We start from the raw sequence: 18,702 nt of genomic DNA, 5'->3' as shown, positions 1-18,702 counted from the left end.
AATTTCTAAAATATAGAAACAAATATGATTAAGATCCTATCATAAAACACACTCAAAATATCTACAATATTGGCCTGCTGACAATGGTCAGATGTTGCACACATGCTGGAACATCAGGTCCCACATGTGTTGTTTCTTCACCAAAACATGTTGTACACTCCATGTTGTTTTTCATAATACATTCAATCCAAAAGGAACAACATATTGAATCTTACAAATCATAGTGTCCATGGCGTGGTATTCAATTTCTATGGATGATTTTAAAACTATAGCTTATTTCTTGGATTTCTAAGAAATTAGGGAGTCACCAAGAAAAATGCAATAGTCGGAGGTTGAACGTCTGGTATCCAAGCATGTGGCCCAATCTGAATCACATAAGGCTTTGATTTGAAGGAATGAGGATGTCGGATAGAAGAGGCCAAGAGATTTAGCATATTTGATATAGCGAATAACACGCAACACTGCTTCAAAGTGTATATTTGTATGTTTGCTCATGAACTGGATGAGTTGTTGGACTGAGTAGGACAGGTTCGGTTGAGTATTTGTGAGGTTGATAAGTTTTCTAACTAATTGTCTAGATGGAGTAGGATCAGTAAAAAGTTCACTAGAGGTCAGCTGAAGGCGGGTGTTGAGCTGCATATGTGATGAGAGCGGCTTCGCACCAAGAAAACCTATAACAAACATAAGTTCTAAGGCATATTTTTGTTGACATAGATGAATACCAGCATGAGAACAAGAAATTTCTAGTCCTAAAAAATATTTCAAGTGACCAAGGTCTTTGATTTTAAAAGTTTGGTGCATAAAGAACTTCATAAATGTAATTTCATTGATGTCATTATCCACTAGTACTAGGTCATCTACATAAATAAGCAAAGTAGTAAATGTATAGTTAGTATGTTTCATAAAAATAGAGGGATAATAGGATGATTGGATATATTATTTACTAATCAATACATGGACTCTTTAAGCCATATATTGCTTTAAGCCATAAATGGATTTAATTAATTTGCACACTTAGTTTGGTTTGGTAGAAGAGAGTCCGAGTGGAAAATCCATATAGACCTCTTCTTCCAAATCACCATGTAAGAATGCATTATGCAGGTCAAGTTGGTGCAAATTACAATTTTGAGAAGAAGCAATGGCTAAAAGTAATCTGATAGTGGTTAGTTTAGCTACTGGAGAATAAGTGTCAAAGAAATCAATACCTTCAATTTGATTATAACTTTTAGCTACTAAACGAGCTTTATAGTGTTTAATATTGTCATTGGCATGGTATTTGATCTTCTATACCCACTTGCAACTAATAGGCTTCATATTTGGGGGAGAATTAATGAGAATTCATGTCTTATTGAGGTTAAAAGCATGGAGTTCACTGATCATAGCAGGCTGCCAATATGTTGTTTGGGAAGCCTGTTTATGTGTGTTATTCTTGGTTAACTGTGATAACAGAAATATAAGAGAGGTTTGTAGTAGAAATATTATCATAAGAACGGAATTTACTTAAGGAATAGGTAACATTAGTAGTAAAATTAGAACACTAAAAATCTTGTAAGTATGCAGGGGTTTTGGAAATCCGATTGAATTTCCTTAAACTTTGTTCTTCCTCATATGTTGGTTCTTCCACATGTGTTGGTTCCTTAGAATGATCAATGAATGTATTAGTGTCAGGTGTGGAAGGGCCAAAAAATGTGGAGTTAATATTGGAGGAGGGAGAGTTATGTTATGAGTGAGGAAATAGTCATGAAAGCAAGCAGTATCATGATTATCAGTAGTGCAAATGTCTACCATGTAAGATGTGTGAGAATTGTAAAGAGAAATATTTTCATGGAAGATAATGTGTCTAGAAATGAAAATGCTATGTGTTTGCAAATCAAAAAGAACATATCCTTTAGTTCCAGTTTTATATCCCAAAAAAAGGATTTCCTTGCTCTAGGGTCCGGTTTGTCTCTCTTTTGCATTAAGGTAGATGCAAAGGAAAGACAACCGCATAGACTTTTAGGTCAAGGAATGTGGGTTTGGTTGAAAAGAAGTTAATATGGTGTTTTCTGTTTGAGAACAAGGGTATGAAGGGGATTGATAATGAAAACGTCATGGAGTAAAGCATATGACCCAAAAAAATTGGGATAACCAAAATTTTGAGATTAAAAAAAGAAAGGCTCTAGTAACCTTTAATAAATAGAGGTGTTTTATCTCAACAATGGAGTTTTGTTGAGGTGTTTCTACACAAGATGTTTGGTGTAAAATACCTAAGGAGGAGAATAAAAAGTGCATTTTGAACTCTAACCCATTATCACTCTTTATTGTCTTTACTTTAGCCGAGTATTGTGTGGAAATAAAAGTTTAAAAAAATTTGATATGAGATATAGTTTCATCCTTGTTTTTCATTAAAAAAATCCAAGTAAAACGATTGTTAAACATATATAGAGTTAGTGCTAATAAGACCCTAGATGTCCATGTGTAAAAGGTCAAAACATTTGATGGAAACTGTGTCACTACGGGGAAAGGGGAGTTTGGTTTGTTTAGCCATGTGACAATGATCACAAATAGTATATATATATATATATATATATATATATATATATATATATATATATATATATATATATATATATTGTTGTAAAACAGAATTAGATAAGTGGCCTAATATAAAGTGCCATTTATCAAGGTGATAGTAGGTAAAGATCTTACAGTATTATTGACATTGATTGTGATTAATTGTGGAATTATTGATAGCTATTATGAACTTGGAATCCGTTGGACTGTGACCTTTTGGAGAATGTTGGAAAATGTAAAGGTTGTTAAGAAGCCTAATATGTACAATCATCTTCTGGGTAGATAGATCCTGGATGTAACAAGAATCAAGGGAAAAGGTAAGTTGAAAATTGAGTTGCTTAATAAGTTGTGAATTAGACATTAAATTTAAATAAAACTGAGGTAAAAATAACACATTATGTATGGTAACTTGATATGAAAATTGTATAGTGCCACAATAATAAGCTAGCAGATTACTACTGTTTGGAAAGCAAATAGAAATAGGTTTGATTTTAAAAGGTTTCTAAAGGAATGTAGATGAGGACAAACGTGATCACTAGCACCTGAATCTAAAACCCAAATAGAAGGTAAAGTTAAGGTATTACTCGGTTTGTGGATGCTTGAAACAACATGATTGTTGAGGTTTGCATAAGGTTGCTTGTTACTTTTGGACGATTCTGATCTTGATGACTTTAAAAGATTGACCATGTATTAATATTCTTCCTTAGAGAGAGAAAGGTTTGTGTCATTGGATGAATGAGTCTCATTGTTGTTGTTGATGGTTGTGTTAGGAGTTCTTGAGTTAGTGACATGGTTAGAGGAAAGGGTTTTGTCTTTGCTAGTCTTGGGACGATAACCAGAGGGAACCGATGTTTGAAGTAGCAATGGTTGATAGTGTGATTTGTTTTGTTGCAGTGAGTGCATAACATAGGGGTGAGACAACCACTTCCTCGACCCTTGGATGGCTACCCGAGAGGGTTTGTGTTTACGGGGAAGGTGGTGGAATCTACAGGTTTCTCAGAAGACACAAAATCCTATTGAGATACCAAAGAGTATACCTTAGATATGGAGGGGAGTGGGTCCATTAAAAGGATTTATGTACGAACGTTCGCGTAATTGTCGTTGAGTCCTTTTAGGAAGCAAATGATGTACTATGTGTTCTTGAATTCTCTGACGGATGTTGAGAGCGAGCATGTGCATTAAACTGAACATGAGTAAATTAGAGTAGGTCGAAGGTCTTCCAATTCATCCCATAAGATCTTCGTATCAGTGAAGTAAGCTGAAACATTGTGTTCACCTTGTTGAATTGAATGAATATCGCGGAGAAGGTCTGAAACCCTAAAAAAGTTACCTTTTGTGAATCAATCTCCAATGTCTTTCCAATGTTCAAAGGCGGATTCAATGCAGATGGTACTCTGAAAAATTGGAGGATTGAATGTGTAAGTGATCCAAAAGATAACCATATTGTTGCATCTTTCCCAAAGATCGAAGTTAAAATCAGATGGTAAGGGTTTGGGAAGTTTGTCATTGACGAAGGCAATCTTGTTCTTGGAGGAGAGGTCGTGTTTCATCGATCTACTCCAGTTGTGGTAGTTTTGATCGGTGAAGGGGCTTGCAACTAGAACAACATCATGGTTTTCACTCGAGTGAAGGAAGTAGGGCCTTTTTGGATCTTGGGAAAGGTCTTTGACGGATATTGCATCATTGTTTATGGGTTTGATGGTGGTGTCATCGTTGTTCTCAGAGTCGGGGTGACATTTTTGCTCGAGGTTGAAGAAGGAGATGATGAGGAGATTTGCGACGGAAGATTGAAAGAAGAACCCTAGTGTTTCTACTACTGATACCATATTACGATATTGGGCTTATCCCAAAATTGGTCCATTGGACATAAAGTGAAAGAAAAAATAATCGATTTCTCATAATTGGAAAATAGACGGATTACAAGTTATATAGTACAAACAATGAAAACTGGGCTTACGACATGTAAGGCCCAATATAGACCATGAGAAGATGTAAACTAACTAAAACACCAATACACTAATAAAAATGAATTAATTCTTGTAAAGGACTAAATTTAAAAACGTAATGATTAAAACATATTTAAGTCTTATGTTTAGAGATATTTATATCATTTTATACATACACTTTGTTGAATCTTGTCATCATTTTCTATTAGTTTCTCAGAAAATCAAGCCATGATCTCATTTTCTATCTTTCTTTTATACACAATAGTGACACAATTGATTTGAAAATTTACAGCAAAGCCTCGAGATATGAACATATGGTCCCCACACATATACTACTAGTATCTTTGATCCTCTCTCCTTCTTATTGATAATCCAAATTCCTACACTTGTTGAATTAATGACACAAGAGTTTTCACTTGTGAAGCATGTTTCAATTAATGCCATCATTCAAACATATTTTTTCTGCTCTCACACTCATACTTCCCTTTCCTTTCATAGGTTGAAATTATTATTCAAATTTAAATATTCTCTTCATTTTTAGTCTATGATCATACTGCTATTTATTTATATCTCAGACAAACCAAAACTTGTGAAGTACAATTAATAGAAGGCCGTGTATCATGTGAAATGTTGCAGATATGGATCTCATTGCACATTTAATAGGGAATCCATTGAATCTTGGTGTATATATAATAATAATTCCTACAAAAGCCATTCTTCATATATAGTCTGCATTTTCTGATTTTCTCTATTAATGAAAATTGATTTTGAACTACACTTGAGTCTGTAATTCCTTCAAATATGAGCACATACTCGCTTGGAGCTCAAAAATATTTTCTTGTTGTGATTTTCTTCACGCTATTTTCTATCGGTTGGAGCCTTAGGGTGATCCCAAATCATGGTAAGCAACCGATTTCACAATTTACATGATTTTGAAACTAAAACATGACAAAACTCATAGTAACATCATAAGTGTCATGCAAAGCGAGCAAAAGAGATACAATACACTATTATTATTGTTTGAGAATATGACATACTCTTTTTTTCTTCTTGTTTTCCAGCAAAGTTGACGGGCTTGCAAGAAGAGAAAGCAGCAATTAGAGACAAAAAGGTTTGACACATTTAGTTTCAATATTGTATAGAAGGGAGTGAATGATTAATTGATGTTTACGTACTTGTGATTTTGCAGGAAGAAACAAGAGAAGACAACCCAGCAATGGAGCTCTACCCAAATGGTTCTACCATTCCAGATTGTTCTCATGCATGTGGACCATGTTCCCCTTGCAAGAGGGTCATGGTGGGTTTCATCAAATGCTCCATGACAGAGTCGTGTCCTATCGTTTACAGATGCACCTGTAAAGGCAAATACTACCATGTTCCCTCCAACTGATCGAGATGATCATAGTTATTATATCTGTTAGAAGTTTAGGATCATTATTGTAATTCTGAAGAACGTGATGACGATGAGTTTTGAATATTTTTACCATTTGGAGATGCTTAGATTGGTTAGGAATGTTAAAGAAAAGGAAAACTTTATATTATGACTCCATCTTTTGTTGCTTGCTTGTTTGTCTTGACTTGTTCCTGTCAATAAACAACTAAAAAATGAACATCAGGTAAAAAATTTAGATATTTACATAAAAATAAAAATAAAACCATCAATACATGATTGAATGAATAATTCTTACATGAGCTTCAACAAGTCTCACTTAGATGATAATATCACATTATGGTAATAAGCAATAAACATACATTTATCACCTTACAAATCAGTTTTCTTATGTTAAATTAAACTTGGTTTAAATTATTAGACATTATCAAAGTCTGATATAGATCCTTCAAACAACTCAAATTACGCTCTAGATGTTAGTATTGGACATAAGGTGTTTTAAGTCTTGCATTAGTTGCAAACCAGAATGCGATGAAAAACTAAATCAATGGAATGCAGTACTTTTATATTATTGATGAAAAGAAAGAATAGTAGCATGAAAGAATATCTCTAACCACCTAAGTGCTATACTCCTCTGGGAATGTAGAATTATCTGCTTAAAACAGAAAATAACTGTTTATGCAGAGCTACATACAGAAGAACTATAGCAGTGGTATAAGTAGTTAGACATTATAACATTTTATGTTATTTTTACACCAAAATGTACATTACACTGTATTTCACTGTTCACTAATACGATGAACACTGAAATATGATCATAATAAAAAAAAATTTAAAATATATATATATATATATATATATATATATATATATATATATATATATATATATTAATTAATTTAATTTTTTTTTGGATTAAGAAGTATCATGTGATTAACCAATTTCATAACTTCATTAGCCAACATTTCATATTTTATTAACCAACTTTGTTTTTCGTAATTTCATTAATCAACTTTTTACATTTTATTAACCAACTTTTTACATTTCATTAATCAACTTTTTACATTTAATAAAATGTAACAAATGAACAAGAAACAATCAATAATAACTCTTTTATGAGACACAAATTGATTTTATATTGAATGACATGAAAAACAAATTAATAGCAGCCTAGAGCGCACCACAAAAATGATGCAAGACAGGGCAAGCACTTTCTATTGTACACACAATGAAATTCTACACATTACCTTGCCAATGATCAATCAAACAACATAGTTTTATAAAGGAATCAATATTGATTATGTATAAATTTTTAAAATTAAACAAAATTATGAAATCACTATAACAAATGCTATTACAATGTATTTTCAAAGACTTTCATAATGTTTTTTCTAATGTTTATTTTATCAGTGAAAACAGATACCGGAAAGGGTAAAAGGCAAAAGACCCTATACCTTTTATTGTTTAATACAATCACATTTTAATTTTTGAAAAAAATAAATTTGTGCTTAAAGTTTTCAAATTTCAATCATTTAACCTCAAAAAAAATTCATCACCTAGTTGTACATTTAAATGATTGGGAGTTTGAATGATCAGTAATTTCCTTATATGTAAGTGAGATTCTGAAGGGGCCCGAATACAACAAACAGAAAGGAAGAAAAACCACACTCCCAATTTAAGTTGAAAATCAATGCAAACCTATAGCGCTACTATGTATGCATCATCAGCTGCTACCTCTATATCTTGCATCCCAGCAACAACTCACAATTTCCAATTTCTTTACTTAATGAAGCTCTTTTCACAAGAAGAAAACCCAGAGGAAAATTCCACCCATTTTGGGTTTGGTTTAAAACATAGGAAAATGTGTTTACTAAGCATCTTGAATGGAATTTGATTGGTACTAACATATTTCATATGTAAACTAGTGTTATCAGTCCCGGATAAAGACCAACTCCAAAACTGCTATTACGATACAACAGATAGCGTGACGGCCGCTACTTTGAAATTATTATGCAGTTTAAATAACTTATTAAAACTCAAGTACAAGTTGTGACTGACCAGTGAAAAATGGCTACATGAATGAGACAGAGACAGAATAGAAGCCCAAATGCTGTTTAGATGTTTTTTTACTGCAAAATTCCTAAAATACTCCAAGAAAAAAGCCCTAACCTTTAAATTTTACGGGAATTTTGAAATATTTTAAGTCATTCTGGGGCACAGCACTATAACAGCCGTAAAATCCTCTAATTTAGCCGCTATAGTGGCTGACTGCTACACTAAACTGCTGTGCCCCGTACGTCCTATAGCGGCCACGGACCGCACTTCTATTACATACTATTGACAACACTGACGTAAACCACTGTTGAGAAATTTGAATGTTATCATTTTGCTGCAAAATATATAAAGAATAGAAAACTTATTACGAGTTCCATTTATACAACTAAATACCTGTCAAGAGTAGGGTGAAAATTATAAATTATGTTATGATATATTTCTCAACTTAAATATAAACCTTGAAATCTCTCATCCCATTAAGTCAGCTAAGTTGGTAGTTGTACAGAGACATCACATGCAGAAGCGCGGATTTGAACGCACGACATCCCACTTGTTCACCTTTAAAAAGGAAGAATTCTCATCTACTTAACCAAAAAAAAACTAAATATAAACCTAGATATCTCTATTTTTCATCTTCATGACATCATATGTATGCTTCTTAGGCAAAATTACCACAAATTACTACAACATTACCACAAAATTTTCTGCGATTTATTAACGGATTTTTGGACTAACCAATTCGTAAAAGTACCATAAATTAGAACGCGAACACCAATTCACAATTCTGTGATCAATGTATCGGCTAGCACCAATTTGGATTGAGCGGTCATCCTCCAGCAATGCGATCAAATTTAACAAATTTGGGAAATCAAAAATCTACTTTCGTTCTGAATCAGCTTATGCATGAACTAAGCTAACTGCTATGATGTAGGAGCAAACCCTAGATATAGTTTGAATTTAAAATAAAAAGCAAATAACAATTGATGCACTATTGCAACTTTAAGAATAAATTATAATCAATGAAGAAGAAATTGTATAATGTACCTTGTTAGATTTGAACTTTTGTTATACCATTGGTACCAACTTCTTCAAGGAGTAAAGTCCAGGCAAATGGAAAATATTGGAGATGGGAAATGGAAAGGAAAGGAAAAATAACCGGATTGCAATTCTCTGCAATCAGAGAGAAGGCATTCACGCAATAGCGACTTTTAAATCGTTGGATCAAGATCGGAAGTTCATATTTCAAAATCAGTGTTTTTATTTTCAATCTAAACCGTTTGATACCAATCTAAGGATCGTGAATATTGTGAATGCGTGTAGGTTTTGATAAGAATGTTTAAATCTAAACCGATTTAAATAAAAACATTTAACCAATAAAAAAAACTAAACATTATAAAAAAAATTAAATATTATTGAATGTGTTTAGTTATCATCTTGTAAAAAATACTTGAGTATAATGTATTTTAAATTAATATATATATATATATATATATATATATATATATATATATATATATATATATATATATATATATATATATATATATATATATATATATATATATATATATATATATATATATATATATAGTGTTAATTTATTATTAAATATATTTATTTTTAAATATTATTTATTAGTTTGATTTAATTTTATTTATTTATTATTATTTTATTTTTATAATATTAACTTTTAATATATACATGATATATATTATTTCAAATTTAGTATTAATAAAAGAGTATGATTTATAATCCAATTCAAATTAAATCACATGAATGGGATAGATCAATTTTTTTTAATTAATCATTTAAAATTAAATTAAATCACATGAATTTGATAGATCATTTTTTTTAATTAATTATTTAAAATTGAATTGAACTGCACCGCGAATAATGACTATTGATTGAAACTAGTAAAGGACCCGTGCGTTCGCACGGGTCGCGCAAATGCAATAATTTATTTTAAAAAAATTAAAATATAATATTTTTTTTTGTTTATATATATATATATATATATATAGTTGGATCAACGTAGACAAATTTATTGCATAAGAGTAATGGATGAAATTTTCCAATCTGTTACTAATTTGAGGTATAAAAGCGCAAATTGAATCTTATACCGCTGTTATCTTTGCACTAACATATTTTATCCTTTCAACAGAATAATTATAGTAAATACGTACATTCTGTATATCGAATTATAATAAAAATGTATTAAAATCAAAAGGAATAAAAATGTTTACAGTAAATAAAAATATAGTCTAATTTCTTCATGATCATAAATATTTAAAGAAAAATTCATTGAAATAAAAAATCAATAATAAATCAAAAGTTGAAATAAATGCTAATGACGCAACATATATTTAAAATTTTATTTGATATATTTTATATAATAAATAAATTAGTAATAAGTAAATGAATAATCAAATAGAATAGAATTTTAAGATGTTATTCTATATTTTTATTTACTGTAAACAGTTTTATTGTTTTTTATTTTAATACATTTTTATTATAATTCGGTATACAGAATGTATGTATTTACTATAATTATTCTGTTGAAAGAATAAAATATGTTAGTGCAAAGATAACAGCGGTATAAGATTCAATATGTCAGCGTGTTATTGCAAAATTACGTAAAATTCAATTAATAATAGATTGACATTGGAATGACCCTATATTATTGTTCATAATAAGTAACCGATTTTAATTTATAGAGTTTGGATCTTAATTAAATCAAATCAAATCAAATAATAAATATACTATTTAAATTTTAAAAATATTCTTATCATATATGGCGGCGGGTAAATATCAATAATAATAATAACAATAATAATAATTAATTGGTAGGTAAATTAACAATAATATTAAATTACTCAATTAATATTAATCAACTATATTAAATAGTTATTTTTAATTTTAAAGTTATAATTTAATAACATATAATTATACAATTAAATATTCATTTTGTCATTTAAAGAAAATCAAGTAACGATAATATTTGGCAAAAAAACTACAATAATAATTAATTTGATTTTAGAATATTGATTTCATTCTGGAATGATAAGATTGCAACAACAATAAAATAACGGTAATATTTTTTAGTAGTATAAATAGAGTTTAGTACGAAATTACTTATAGGAACATGAAAGTAACTGTATTATGGATTGTAATTAGGGTAATTAAGTAATTATGGTGGTAATTAACTTTTATATATTAAAAGTAGATTGAATTTTCTACATTCACCACTTGTACACAATCACACTATCAAAGTATTATTAGTCTTTTGATTTTGATGGAATGATAAAAAAATTACTGTAAAATTTTTTAAAATGTTGAGACCATTTAATCCTAATTGAACTGTCATAAATGTGTGATTGTATAATTGCAAGCTTTTTGATTTTGGTTATAGTTTTTCTTAATGTTAAATTTATTGGATGTGTAACTTTTTATTGGCATTGGAAGCACATTATATTAAGGCAGAGTAATGTTTTACAATTTAATGAATCTTCAACATATTTGATGGGATGGTTAAGAGATTATCTATGGTTAAATTCTTCACAACTTATCAATGAATATAACCCTTTTGATATGAATAGTTTATCTATAAAGGGGTTGGATGTTCTTATTTGGACATCTTGGTTGAGCTATTGGATATATGTTCTTAATCTCATGGCTCAAATATTTGCAGGAATTGATTAAAACTTTAGTATGGGCTCATGAACGCACACCTTTGGCAAATTTGATTCGATGAAAAGATAAACATGTGGCTCTTTCAATTGTCCAAGCAAGATTGATTGGATTAGTCCACTTTCCGTTAGGTTATATATTTACTTATGCAGCTTTCTTGATTACCTCTAATCAGATAAATTTGATTAATTTAATTTGTTATTGTACCTACCCAATGCGGGTATTGGAATCAGTACAAGATATAATATTTTTACAAAAATCAAAATATGAATACATTAATAAAAAATAAGAGTTTTTTTATAAAATATATGAATGGAGAACTAAATTATTAGGTTTATAGTAAAACATCACTATAAAAGTTTTAAAATGAATTAATAATGTTAAAATACAGTAACAAATAAATTAAAATACATTAATATATTATATTTATATTTGAGAAAATCATATATTTGTCCTGAAATTAAATAATAAATAAAATTAAGTACCACAAATACGGTGCGTATATCTAGCATAAGTGCATATCCGGAACAAGTAAATCACAATTTTAAAAGTACCCGTAATTCAGAGATTGTGGGATTTTTTTAACCTCAACAAATCCAAATTTACTTTAATCTTAGATCCAATTTATTGATGAAGAATTTGTCGACCGCAATCATTTTAAAAATACTCGTAATCATTGTAAGTTATAAAAGCCTTAAATCAAACTTTTAGTATTGCATATAGAACATTCAACAAATAATTCCAAAATCACCTAAAATTATACCATATGTTGTTGGGGTTGGTTGAAAATATACATGTTTAAAAAATCTCACATCCCTTAGTTTTGTAAAGGAATATGAAGTTCAATAATATATAAAGAATTCAAGTTCTTCGTTACAAGTGGCACCAGTCAAAAACTCTTTAAGTTTGTATATAACTTTTTTTTTCTCTTATGCTCTTGTGCTAGAGTGTTGTGAGATCTAGTTAAATATTTTCTTTGGGAAAATGTGAGAGTATTAGGGGCATGGGATAATTGAGGGTAAATTATGTGTTGCAACAATTTTCACATAATAATATTTTATGGTTGTCATCTGACAACGGTCGTGGTTCTTTCTCCAATTTTGGAGTTTTCATGTTATATTCTTGTGTTGTTATTGTATTTCTCTTTATTCTCTATTATTTGTTTTTTTCCAAAAAAAAAATAGTATTAGAGCTTTTTGTTTGATTCGAGGATAGAAGTTCTTAGTATGCTTTGTGATTGCAGCTTTGTATGATCTTTCACATCAGAAAAGAATGGTGGTGTTGTGAAAAAGGTGTTTAGATGCAGTCACAGATTCCACTGTGAACTTTGGGATAGAGAAAATTGATGGAAGAATTATTTTTAACCTTTGGAAGATTCAAGTCAAAGATGTGTTTATATAATCAGAATTACTTAAGATATTGGTTCGTGGTTAGTACATGAGCATTTATTGATATTGTTGCAAGGTGTACTATGAAATTATGTCGGTTGTTGAAGAGCTTTCTACCAACATGGAAGTTGCACCATAAATTTTCAGTATAGTTTTCACCATGTGAAATTCTTGGAGTGGTTTAGTTTCGAGTGAAATATATTCTCATAACAAGTCCATTTCTATATGCGTGAATATGTTACTCTTTAACTAGTTGTACAAAATGTTACTGCATATTGCACTAGTTAAATGATTTCAGCAGATTCGACGTAGTCATTCAAACTTGTTATGAGAATACATATATACATATAGTTGTATAATTTATAAGGGTATCTTTGAGGTAGTTGTAAGTTTTTTATTTTAAAAATAAATTCCAAAACTAAAATATGTTTGATAAAAATGGACTTGAGTTGGGTTTTTTTCTTAATTTCAAATGAGTTTTTTACTAAAACTTAAAACCAAAAAATAGATTTTGAAGTTTTTATTTTTGTTATAAATTTAAGCCATTGACCACCATTCTTACTACTGCCATCCATTTCTAGTCATCACTTAAGTTTCCACTATGATTACTTTTGATCATCAATTTATCCATTTATGATCCCTAAGTCGACCATTGCTTACTATCATTATAAGTTTATAACAACCATCCCAACCACTATTATGAGTCTCATTGACCCTTACCAAACATTACATCAACCACAATGGACTACCACTATGATCACCTTTGATCACCACTTTATCCACATATACTCTCAAATCTAACCATTACAACCATTACTCTAACCATGACAATCGCCAAAACCATTCTGACTATCGTCCAACACCACTCTGACCACCGTCAATCACCACTTCATCCACTTCTTGTAACATCCCAAACCCCGTAACAGATAAATCATAAAATAATTCAAACATTCAACATAATGCACATGTTTAGGATATCACTTATCATAAAACAACACTTGTCCTAAATAAGGTAAAACATTCTAATACATCTGTCATCGCATGCTCATCTTTACTTAAGGTATCATCGCAATGGAAATCATTAAATAAGCATGCTTCACAATAATCAAGTATCAATAAAATACCATATTTAAATTAAAATAGTATGGAAAAAATCTCCATTATAACATAACCTCAAAACGTCAAGAGCATAACATATGGCTCTCGACTAGTAAAACACAAACTGAATAAAAAATCAAACATTCCCAACCCCGATGTTACAAGACCAGAGAAAGACTTATAAAATAATGATGAACTAAACGAAGTAACTCCAAGAGCTAACTTCCACTTACAACGCCAAACTCTACTCCTGAGTATCTGCAAGATGTCCATGGTGGACAACATCAAAGCAAAGGAGGTGAGAAACAACAAACCAATATAAGTAGTGTAAAGAATGCTAATGTAGAGAGTACACAACAACACACATTCATTACACATCCATCAACAACATGTTCTCACACCCAAATCATGACAACATTTATATATTCACATCCAATCAACAACATCATGAACAATCAACTACATATTCAATTATATATGAAAAAGTACTCCACAAATGACTTATTATGCATGCGGTACTATTCATGAACACTCAGGTTCATATTTCTCCTGATCCCCATCATAGGACCATAGCACACCAAATCTTTACCATCACCATAGTTAACACTTCACCAGCGCCCGTCTGGAATTGACTACTCTCTCCCGATCCCCAACATAGGACCAGAGCACACCAAAGTTCGTTACCATCACCATAGGTAACACTTCACTAATTCTTCACTAGAACTAGCTGCTCGCTCCCGATCCATACCACCGGACCATAGCACATCAAAACTGGACCGAAGTCTGTACACCATGACGGATGACTCTCACAACATGTATTATCACTAAAAGATTTACCAAAAGAATTACCATGCACATCTCACCATTTATGCATAACGTCATTTATCATATGCAATAAATAACCAATGTTACAACATCAATAAATAACAACAAACAACATCAACTCAATAAATGCAACTTCATAAGCATTCGTTCATGTTAGTTCACCAAAACAACAACACATTATCGTATAAACATAATGATTTGCTAACCGATCAAACAAGTCAGTATAAACATACCCACGGTAGGCACATGATTATAACTCAATTAATTCACCAAGAACCGCCATGAGGTAGCTCTACTCATTAGCTTTCTAACACTTTGAATAACATCTCATTTGAACTTACGGAACGAAAGTTACAACCAAAATCATCAGACATTGCAACAGAGAAGACGAAACAGGAATTTTGCCAGTTTGGTGTCGACTCTCAACACGTATGTATCGATATATATACTTCTGTTTTTCTTTTAAAAAACTCTATTCTGGTGGTTTGGAGTCAACTCCAAACACATATGAGACGGCTCCAACTATTGTTTTTGCTTAAAAAAACCAATTTTTCACGCACATGGAAGGTCTTTTACTATTATGAAACTATCCAAAGATTTCTTAACACAAAAAACTTATTTCAAACACCCTTTTCTTGAGAATCAAACCTCACTCTTATTAATCCCTAATTATATTAATCAACACACCAATTGATCATCAATTCACCAATTGACCATCAATTCACCAAATACTCGTATCTCTAAAACCTTCTACATTTAACAATGGTAGAAATTTATACATGTATAATCATGATGATTCAAGTATAATTTTAGTCACAAAATCATGTGCATAAATCCAATAAATCGTCAATTTCCAAATTTCTAACACAACAACAATTCATAAAACAAAATCATGAAACCCTAATGAGAGTAAGAACCTTTCTTCTCTACCCCATCATATAATAAACCTAATTGATAACTCTTTCTCCCCCATTACCTTAGATTTCCAACAATGATAGTGAATTGAACAGTTTCTATGAGTCTCTATTCTTAATCCTAGCTCTGCTTCCCAAAAAGCTCTTGGTTCCTCTTTGTCTCTTATTTTATATATTGTTAGATTTCTCTAAAAACCTAATTTCTCTCCCAACTTTTATAATATATAATGTTTCTAACTATTTTCTCAAAATTACTATTTTTTCCCAATTCATTATTAGTTTCCCTACTCTTACCACATATTTTCTCAAATTCTCACAAATAGCCCAAAACTCCTATTTTACTATTTTATTTAATTAATTCAAATAAAATACTATTTATTCTCATAATTAATTAAAACTCTAAGTAATTCTCAACAACTATATCAAACTCTTCCTTTCTCGATACCTCTACTCCAAAGATACTTACCCCCACAACCACACAACAAATACTTTAAAATATCAATTAATCAAATAAAATTCTAAATAATTCAATTCAATTAATTAATCAAATTTTGGATGTTACACTTCCAATCACCAATCTAACAACCAATCACCACCACTAACTATTACTTTAACCACCACTCTGATCATCATAAACCACCACTATAATCATCATCGATCACAAATCTGATACGCATTTATCGACAACCATCATTTTTAACCAATATTATTTAAATTACTATTTAACAAATATATTATATATTTGTAATATTTTAATTGATTTGCAAACCTGATAGTATGTATTGTTTTGATTAAGATATGTTTATCATGAATATTTATTCTAAACTTATATTTGAAATTGAATTTTCTTTTTGAAAATTAACTCAAAATTGAAATTGTTTATTTTTTTAATTTTAAAACTCAACAAAAAAATATGTTTAGGTTTTGAAAATTTTAAAACAAAAAAATAAAAAGCTACTCGGAACGGGACCTAAGGCTGGAAATGAGTTGTTGTTCAAAGAGATTTAAATTTGGTTCCACAATTTTGGTTTCAACTGGGTTTTAAATTTTATGAGCAAAGAGACATTTTCTGAAGCATTGGAGCAAGGAAAAAAAAGTAAAGTATCATTATGAAATCACCCTTAATTGTTTGTAACACTAACTTCTTTCTTTCTATTGTACTGATCATGAATCGAATCTCTTAAAGATGAGTTACAAGTTCCTTAGGTTAGATCCCCTCTAGATGAATTCGCTCATAATAATGTGAATCATATAATCCATTTAGATTTGTTCTTTATAATAAAAATCTTTTATAGTTATTCAATATTATTTTGTTCTTAAAAAATTCTCAATGGACACATTCTAACTTGATATTTCAACATATCAAAGATCTATTAGGCCACTTATTATTAGGTTTCAACTATTGGATCATCCAACATTAATATTCGCATATCAAGCATAATAATAGTGAGCATGAGGCGATGTGTTAAATAGTCTGAGTATGGTCTCGATGTATATTTATAAGTGAGAGAAATCTTCATGTTATAAATCATTTATATATATATATATATATATATATATATATATATATATATATATATATATATATATATATATATATATATATATATATATATATATATATATATATATATATATATATATATATATATGAAAGCTAGATTTAAAGAAATTGTTTAAGCGAACTGGAATAACTTTGCATAGGCATCAGAGAGAGAGACTGATTGATAATTAATTTATTGTGAGATATTTAAACCCTTAATATTTGAATTATTTATTAAAGTTTTGTTTAATTAGATTTACTTAAATATGTTTTATATTCATTTTGGATTAATTAGTAATGAGCATAATAGATGCTCTTTATTTTATTTTTTTATATTGTTTATAAATAGATCTATAGTAGCACGGAGAATAGGGATTTAAATGATGGATAGAAAAAGTTAGTAACAAGGAATGAAGAAAGAACCAAATTTGTGTCATGCCTATAAGCCCCTAATTCATGAAGGAACGTCATATTGAAGGTGTGCTAGATGACGTCTCTAGATGACTAAAGGATGTAAGGGGTTGAAGTGGCACTCTTAGGTTTACTATTTGTTTATCTATTCTAAAAATGTTTAGCTTATGATCCTTCTATGATCTATTTAACTTGCTCACCACCATCAGCTAAACTCCTTGTGTTTGGTCAATGTGAAATTTAATGACAAAGTAATCTTTTGGGTGATATGATTAAGTATCATTGACATATTTTGTTGATATGTTTTTGTGTCATGTATGTATTTCTTTGTCAGGTCATCATAGGAATAAATAATAATTTATTAGTGTTGAGGAATCTTCTAATAAATAGAACTCGTGAAATATATGAACATGAAAAGTAAGTGTCGTGGCTGGAAAAATTATAGAGTCACCATCATCCTTTATTCGTTCCTAATGAACATAGATATAATGATAAAATGTATGGATAAAGGGAGAGACTAGGTTCAGGAGTCGATTAAGTAAGAGAAGGTGTTATGCACCCCTTACCTTCATTGTACTCAATAGGATCCTCCTCTAATCCTAGGGTTAGTGTGTATTTCTAAGGGAATATTTGCCTATATTTTTCATCTACTTATTTATTAAGAAAATGTTATTATTTAGAAGAAAATAGTTTGATTTATAATGGATTACACATAAAATGTTTTTGACTATTGTACTCGCTAGAGTGTCAAGACTCTATGCATATGTACCTCCACATTAGGTGAAGGATCAGAGCACCGTAGTTCTTCTAAAAAATGTTTATTTGTTTTGTATTTTTTAGATTTGTGAAAGTTCTTAACGCATCGCGACGGATAAATGGTTGATTTTGAAAA

At 30.1% G+C, this 18,702-nt stretch overlaps 1 long non-coding RNA gene across 1 annotated transcript; it reads right to left on the bottom strand.

Moving 5' to 3' along the window:
- Positions 1-5,222: 5,222 nt before the first annotated feature.
- Positions 5,223-9,236, bottom strand: LOC127129681 (uncharacterized). The gene is made up of 4 exons (XR_007806384.1): positions 8,989-9,236; positions 5,984-6,083; positions 5,675-5,913; positions 5,223-5,573 (listed from the first exon to the last, which is right to left on the bottom strand). It is a non-coding gene; the product is annotated as an uncharacterized LOC127129681 (long non-coding RNA).
- Positions 9,237-18,702: the final 9,466 nt, after the last annotated feature.

The sequence above is a fragment of the Lathyrus oleraceus genome, chromosome 1, assembly GCF_024323335.1.
Source record: "Lathyrus oleraceus cultivar Zhongwan6 chromosome 1, CAAS_Psat_ZW6_1.0, whole genome shotgun sequence".
In the NCBI taxonomy this organism is placed as follows: Eukaryota; Viridiplantae; Streptophyta; class Magnoliopsida; order Fabales; family Fabaceae; genus Lathyrus; species Lathyrus oleraceus.
The sequence above is the reverse complement of the archived record's forward strand: the minus strand, read 5'-3'. Positions and strand labels throughout refer to the sequence as shown.